This window comes from Nomia melanderi, unplaced genomic scaffold, assembly GCF_051020985.1.
Source record: "Nomia melanderi isolate GNS246 unplaced genomic scaffold, iyNomMela1 scaffold0165, whole genome shotgun sequence".
Lineage (NCBI taxonomy): Eukaryota > Metazoa > Arthropoda > Insecta > Hymenoptera > Halictidae > Nomia > Nomia melanderi.
Window position 1 is genome coordinate 32501 of NW_027475280.1, and position 7500 is coordinate 40000.

The window sequence follows — 7500 nt, forward strand, 5'->3', positions numbered from 1 at the left end:
TTGCCGATGTTGCCGGGAAGATGACCAAACTTGATCATTTAGAGGAAGTAAAAGTCGTAACAAGGTTTCCGTAGGTGAACCTGCGGAAGGATCATTAACGAGCAAAATACACTACAAGAACTGACCGAAAGAAGGAAACATGAGAAATATAAAGAGTGGAGCGAAAGATAATATAAAAAGGAGCGAAAGATACATACATATATATATATAAGTGTACGAGTTCAATTTCTGCACACACTCGATACACAAGAGAAATAATATTATATATACAGAGGAGGAAGGAGCGATAAACGTGCAACAACGCTTCCTCGTGAAAAATACTTGAACGATCATGCACAGAGAGGTATCTCGATACCTGCTCTGCTGTATGACTAGACGGCTTACGCGCGGAGAGTTCATCTCCCGTCCGTCGGAAATTTCGAACGGCTTACGCGCGGAGAAATACACTTCTCCCGTCCGTCGAAATTTTTTTTTTTTACTTTGAACAAGGCGCATAGAGCCCGCCGAACCACGATTTCCGTGCGTCTTACATCTTTCGACGATGGGACGATCCACGCGAAGAGTTGTTTCGTGCTCGCGCGAGGTGCGATAGCGTCGATTCGCTTTTCTGTACGGGGAGAAATAGAACGATGAGTTGACTTATCGGGTCTTCGTTGGAATTACCGTCGCTGGCATTGTAAACTCCAGATGACCTTGTGATTCCTTCGTCGGGCACTGGTAAAGGGTGGCGATGATTCGTTCTATAATAGAAATACCCGTCGTAGCGATTCGGCCGAGACACCCGCCACGAAACACTCTCTCGTCGTGGAATCCCCGCATCGGAGAGTAAAACGCGCGAAGGCTTACTATGAGAGAAGAAATAGTATATGCCGGTGGTTCGCGTGTGTAGGCTCTATACGAAATTGCGATTCAAGAGAGTAGGAAAAGACGCGATGAACCACGATTTCCGTGCGTCTTACGTCTCTCGACGATGGGACGATCCACGCGAAGAGTTGTTACGTGCTCGCGCGAGGTGCGATAGCGTCGATTCGCCTTTCTGTACGGGGAGAAATAGAACGATGAGCTGACTTATCGGGTCTTCGTTGGAATTACCGTCGCTGGCATTGTAAACTCCAGATGACCTTGTGATTCCTTCGTCGGGCACTGGTAAAGGGTGGCGATGATTCGTTCTATAATAGAAATACCCGTCGTAGCGTTTCGGCCTAGTCACCCGCCACGAAACACTCTCTCGTCGTGGAATCCCCGCGTCGGAGAATAAAACGCCGAAGGCTTACTTATGAAACTTACGTCTCTCGACGATGGGACGATCCACGCGAAGAGTTGTTACGTGCACGCGTATGGTGCGATTGCGTCGATTCGCTTTTCTGTACGGGGAGCAATAGAACGTTGAGTTGACTTATCGGGTCTTCGTTGGAATTACCGTCGCTGGCATTGTAAACTCCAGATGACCTTGTGATTCCTTCGTCGGGCACTGGTAAAGGGTGGCGATGATGCGTTCTATAATAGAAATACCCGTCGTAGCGTTTCTTCCGAGTCAACCCGCTCACGAAACACTCTCTCGTCGTGGAATCCCCGCGTCGGAGAGTAAAACGCGAATTCATAGTATGGAAACTTACGTCTCTCGACGATGGGACGATCCACGCGAAGAGTTGTTACGTGCACGCGTATGGTGCGATTGCGTCGATTCGCTTTTCTGTACGGGGAGTAATAGAACGTTGAGTTGACTTATCGGGTCTTCGTTGGAATTACCGTCGCTGGCATTGTAAACTCCAGATGACCTTGTGATTCCTTCGTCGGGCACTGGTAAAGGGTGGCGATGATGCGTTCTATAATAGAAATACCCGTCGTAGCGTTTCTTCCGAGTCAACCCGCTCACGAAACTCTCTCTCGTCGTGGAATCCCCGCGTCGGAGAGTAAAACGCGAATTCATACTATGAAAACTTACGTCTCTCGACGATGGGACGATCCACGCGAAGAGTTGTTTACGTGCACGCGTATGGTGCGATTGCGTCGATTCGCTTTTCTGTACGGGGAGAAATAGAACGTTGAGTTGACTTATCGGGTCTTCGTTGGAATTACCGTCGCTGGCATTGTAAACTCCAGATGACCTTGTGATTCCTTCGTCGGGCACTGGTAAAGGGTGGCGATGATGCGTTCTATAATAGAAATACCCGTCGTAGCGTTTCTTCCGAGTCAACCCGCTCACGAAACTCTCTCTCGTCGTGGAATCCCCGCGTCGGAGAGTAAAACGCGAATTCATACTATGAAAACTTACGTCTCTCGACGATGGGACGATCCACGCGAAGAGTTGTTTACGTGTACGCGTATGGTGCGATTGCGTCGATTCGCTTTTCTGTACGGGGAGAAATAGAACGTTGAGTTGACTTATCGGGTCTTCGTTGGAATTACCGTCGCTGGCATTGTAAACTCCAGATGACCTTGTGATTCCTTCGTCGGGCACTGGTAAAGGGTGGCGATGATGCGTTCTATAATAGAAATACCCGTCGTAGCGTTTCTTCCGAGTCAACCCGCTCACGAAACTCTCTCTCGTCGTGGAATCCCCGCGTCGGAGAGTAAAACGCCGAAGGCTTACTATGAAACTTACGTCTCTCGACGATGGGACGATCCACGCGAAGAGTTGTTACGTGCACGCGTATGGTGCGATTGCGTCGATTCGCTTTTCTGTACGGGGAGTAATAGAACGTTGAGTTGACTTATCGGGTCTTCGTTGGAATTACCGTCGCTGGCATTGTAAACTCCAGATGACCTTGTGATTCCTTCGTCGGGCACTGGTAAAGGGTGGCGATGATGCGTTCTATAATAGAAATACCCGTCGTAGCGTTTCTTCCGAGTCAACCCGCTCACGAAACTCTCTCTCGTCGTGGAATCCCCGCGTCGGAGAGTAAAACGCGAATTCATACTATGAAAACTTACGTCTCTCGACGATGGGACGATCCACGCGAAGAGTTGTTTACGTGCACGCGTATGGTGCGATTGCGTCGATTCGCTTTTCTGTACGGGGAGAAATAGAACGTTGAGTTGACTTATCGGGTCTTCGTTGGAATTACCGTCGCTGGCATTGTAAACTCCAGATGACCTTGTGATTCCTTCGTCGGGCACTGGTAAAGGGTGGCGATGATGCGTTCTATAATAGAAATACCCGTCGTAGCGTTTCTTCCGAGTCAACCCGCTCACGAAACTCTCTCTCGTCGTGGAATCCCCGCGTCGGAGAGTAAAACGCGAATTCATACTATGAAAACTTACGTCTCTCGACGATGGGACGATCCACGCGAAGAGTTGTTTACGTGCACGCGTATGGTGCGATTGCGTCGATTCGCTTTTCTGTACGGGGAGAAATAGAACGTTGAGTTGACTTATCGGGTCTTCGTTGGAATTACCGTCGCTGGCATTGTAAACTCCAGATGACCTTGTGATTCCTTCGTCGGGCACTGGTAAAGGGTGGCGATGATGCGTTCTATAATAGAAATACCCGTCGTAGCGTTTCTTCCGAGTCAACCCGCTCACGAAACTCTCTCTCGTCGTGGAATCCCCGCGTCGGAGGGTAAAACGCGATATATAATAGTATATGCCAGTGGTTCGCGCGCGTCGTCTCTGAGATACGCGGTCGACAGAGTTCCGAAAACACGTGATGTGCCACGATTTCCGTGCGTCTTACATCTTTCGACGATGGGACGATCCACGCGAAGAGAACGTTCGTGCTTGCGTGAGGTGCAACAGCGTCGATTCGCTTTTCTGTACGGGGAGAAATAGAACGTTGAGTTGACTTATCGGGTCTTCGTTGGAATTACCGTCGCTGGCATTGTAAACTCCAGATGACCTTGTGATTCCTTCGTCGGGCACTGGTAAAGGGTGGCGATGATTCGTTCTATAATAGTAATACCCGTCGTAGCGTTTCGACCGATGTCACCCGCCACGAATGTCTCTCTCGACGTGGAAACCCCGCGCCGAAGAGTAAACGCGAAGGCTTACCATACGAAAGAAAACGGTATTATACGCCTGTGGTATGTGCGTCTCGGCTCTGTGATACGCGATCGGCAGAGTTACAAAAAAACGTTGATGGGCCACGATTTCCGTGCGTCTTACATCTTTCGACGATGGGACGATCCACGCGAAGAGTAGTTACGTGCTCGCGCGAGGTGCGATAGCGTCGATTCGCTTTTCTGTACGGGGAGAAATAGAACGATGAGTTGACTTATCGGGTCTTCGTTGGAATTACCGTCGCTGGCATTGTAAACTCCAGATGACCTTGTGATTCCTTCGTCGGGCACTGGTAAAGGGTGGCGATGATTCGTTCTATAATAGAAATACCCGTCGTAGCGATTCGGCCGAGACACCCGCCACGAAACTCTCTCTCGTCGTGGAATCCCCATGTCGGAGAGTAAAACGCGAAGGCTAACTATATAAGAAACATATAGTATTATTTATGCCTGTGGTTCTCCGTTTGTCCTACTCTCAGATACGCGACTCGGAGAGTTACGAATAATCGTGATGGACCACGATTTCTGTACGTCTTACATCTTTCGACGATGGGACGATCCACGCGAAGAGATCATTCCTGCTTGCGTGAGGTGCGATAGCGCCGATTCGCTTTTCTGTACGGGGAGAAATAGAACGATGAGTTGACTTATCGGGTCTTCGTTGGAATTACCGTCGCTGGCATTGTAAACTCCAGATGACCTTGTGATTCCTTCGTCGGGCACTGGTAAAGGGTGGCGATGATTCGTTCTATAATAGAAATACCCGTCGTAGCGATTCGGCCGTGTCACCCGCCACGAAAATCTCTCTCGTCGTGGAATCCCCGCGTCGTAGAGTAAACGCGAAGGCTTGCTATAGAAGACTATAGTTTATACGCCTGTGGTTCACCGGTTGCCTGCTCTCCGGGGTACGCGATCGCGCAGGAGTTACGGAAGAACTTGATGGGCCACGATCTCCAAGCGGCTATATCTTTCGACGATGGGACGATTCACGCGAAGAGAACGTTCGTGCATGCGTGAGGTGCGATAGCGTTGATTCGCTTGTCTGTACGGGGAGAAATAGAACGATGAGTTGACTTATCGGGTCTTCGTTGGAATTACCGTCGCTGGCATTGTAAACTCCAGATGACCTTGTGATTCCTTCGTCGGGCACTGGTAAAGGGTGGCGATGATTCGTTCTATAATAGAAATACCCGTCGTAGCGTTTCGACCGATGTCACCCGCCACGAAATTCTCTCTCGTCGTGGAATCCCCGCGTCGGAGAGTAACCGCCGAAGGCTTGCTATAGAAGACTATAGTTTATACGCCTGTGGTTCACCGGTTGCCGGCTCTCCGGGGCACGCGATCGCGCGAAGGTTACGGAGGGACGTGAAGCGCCCGAGCAATGAAACGTCCGCAGGAGGAAACGAGCAACCGCCGAACATTGTTTCGCGACGTTTCCATAATGTATTGTCGTTTCGCTCGCATCCCGCTTCTTTCCCCTAGTTTCCTCGACGCGTAGTTTCGCAGCCTTAGTGGACGAATCATTCTCGATTCGAGGAAAGATATGCAGTGGGGCGTGCAATGAGCCCGCCAGAGACCACGATCTCCAATGCGTCTTTACATCTTTCGACGATGGGATGATCCACGCGAAGAGAACGTTCGTGCTTGCGCGAGGTGCGTTAGCGTCGATTCGCTTTTCTGTACGGGGAGAAATAGAACGATGAGTTGACTTATCGGGTCTTCGTTGGAATTACCGTCGCTGGCATTGTAAACTCCAGATGACCTTGTGATTCCTTCGTCGGGCACTGGTAAAGGGTGGCGATGATTCGTTCTATAATAGAAATACCCGTCGTAGCGATTCGGCCGAGTCACCCGCCACGAAACTGTCTCTCTTTCGTCGTGGAAACCCCGCGTCGGAGAGTAAAACGCGCGAAGGCTGTGACTGTAACATATATATATACAGTATACAATGCCTGTGGTTTTTGCGCGTGTCGGCTCTTCGGTATACGCGATCGGCCAGAGTTACGGAGGGACGGTGAAGCGCACGAGAAATTGAAACGGCCGCACGATTGGAACCGAGCAACCGTCGAACATTGTTTCGCGACGTTTCCATAATGCGTTTTCGTTTCGCTCGCATACCGCTTCTTTTCCCCTAGTCTCTGAGACGCGTTTTCGAGCCGTTCTTCTACTATCGATTCTCGTAGAGAGAAGGGACCGGGTAGTCTGGAAGTGGAACCCGCATCTTGCGTGTACCGTACACGGAATTGAGAGGACCGGCCGTGAAGCTCGTTTTAAAGCCGTGCGTCTGACACCCAACTCTTGCGCGCCAATTTCGCGGCAAGAGATAATATGGGACGAATGACCGGCAAAGAGCCAGCTGTGAAGTCTGTTTTTTTAATCGAATCCGTGGACGTGTGTATGCCGTAGCGTCGCTCGTCGTGTTCGTTCATGGTCGTTCCGAGAGAAAGAACGAAAGCGGTAACGAAGGGACCGGCCGTGAAGCTCGTTTTAAAGCCGCGCGTCTGACACCCAACTCTTGCGCGCCAATTTCGCGGCAAGAGATAACATGGGACGAATGACCGGCAAAGAGCCAGCTGTGAAGTCTTTTTTCATTATTTGCTTTCAATCGATCGATCGGTACGATTCGTGCAACGTTTCGCGCGATGCGACGCGAAAACATGCGCGCAACAATAGATGCGTCTGATCGGAAGAACGCGAGGGTCGACTGCACGCGATGGATTCAGTATCGGGTAGGATACAAAATATATCCCCGTCGTTTCCACGCGTGCGAGTCTTCTGCGTCTTTCGCGGGTTTTTGAATGCACTATACGCCCGGAACGTCGAGAAATATATACATATTACTTGAACGTTTTTCGTCTCGAAAGGCTTCGGTGTCGTCTCCAAGGCGACGCCTGAATCTCCTTCGCGCGCTGGTCGGAGATTCAGGTATCAACTTTTATCTTCTCTTTGAAAGAAGAGAGATATTAGGTCGAACAAATGAGAATAAAATTATATATGTGAAATATAAAATTTATACGATTACCCTGAACGGTGGATCACTTGGCTCGTGGGTCGATGAAGAACGCAGCTAATTGCGCGTCAACGTGTGAACTGCAGGACACATGAACATCGACATTTCGAACGCACATTGCGGTCCACGGATACAATTCCTGGACCACGCCTGGCTGAGGGTCGTTTACGTACCATACACTGCTTGCGTAGCTCTGTCAAATCCCCGCCGTCGTTCACCTCTTCGGATCGAACGTTTTTTTACCGAAGGGCGCAAAGAACGTTTCTGAGTCGGGTTAAGAGAAGGATGCTACGTACGAGCGAACGATGGGTGTCTCGTCGGCGTTTGTCGCGGACACGCGAAAATTCTGTGAATTTCACGGACAGTGTACGTTCTAGTTGTTGCAAAACGATCGGAATCGTTTGTATGGACTCGCGTGAGTGTTCGCGGCGTCGTGCGTCGTTCAATTACGACCGCCCGCGGATACCGCTCCACTGCGATATGGATCTGAGC

At 50.2% G+C, this 7500-nt stretch overlaps 2 non-coding genes across 2 annotated transcripts in view; both read left to right on the forward strand.

Annotated features, from left to right (window-relative positions):
- Nucleotides 1–97, forward strand: part of LOC143175704 (small subunit ribosomal RNA) — a 1921-nt gene extending 1824 nt beyond the window's left edge. The window contains exon 1 of the ribosomal RNA XR_013000398.1: nt 1–97. This exon is cut by the window's left edge and continues 1824 nt beyond it. This is a non-coding gene — a ribosomal RNA (small subunit ribosomal RNA).
- A 6920-nt stretch (nt 98–7017) lies between these two features.
- On the forward strand, nt 7018–7172 carry LOC143175701 (5.8S ribosomal RNA). The gene has a single exon (XR_013000395.1). It is a non-coding gene; the product is annotated as a 5.8S ribosomal RNA (ribosomal RNA).
- The last annotated feature ends 328 nt before the right edge of the window (nt 7173–7500 follow it).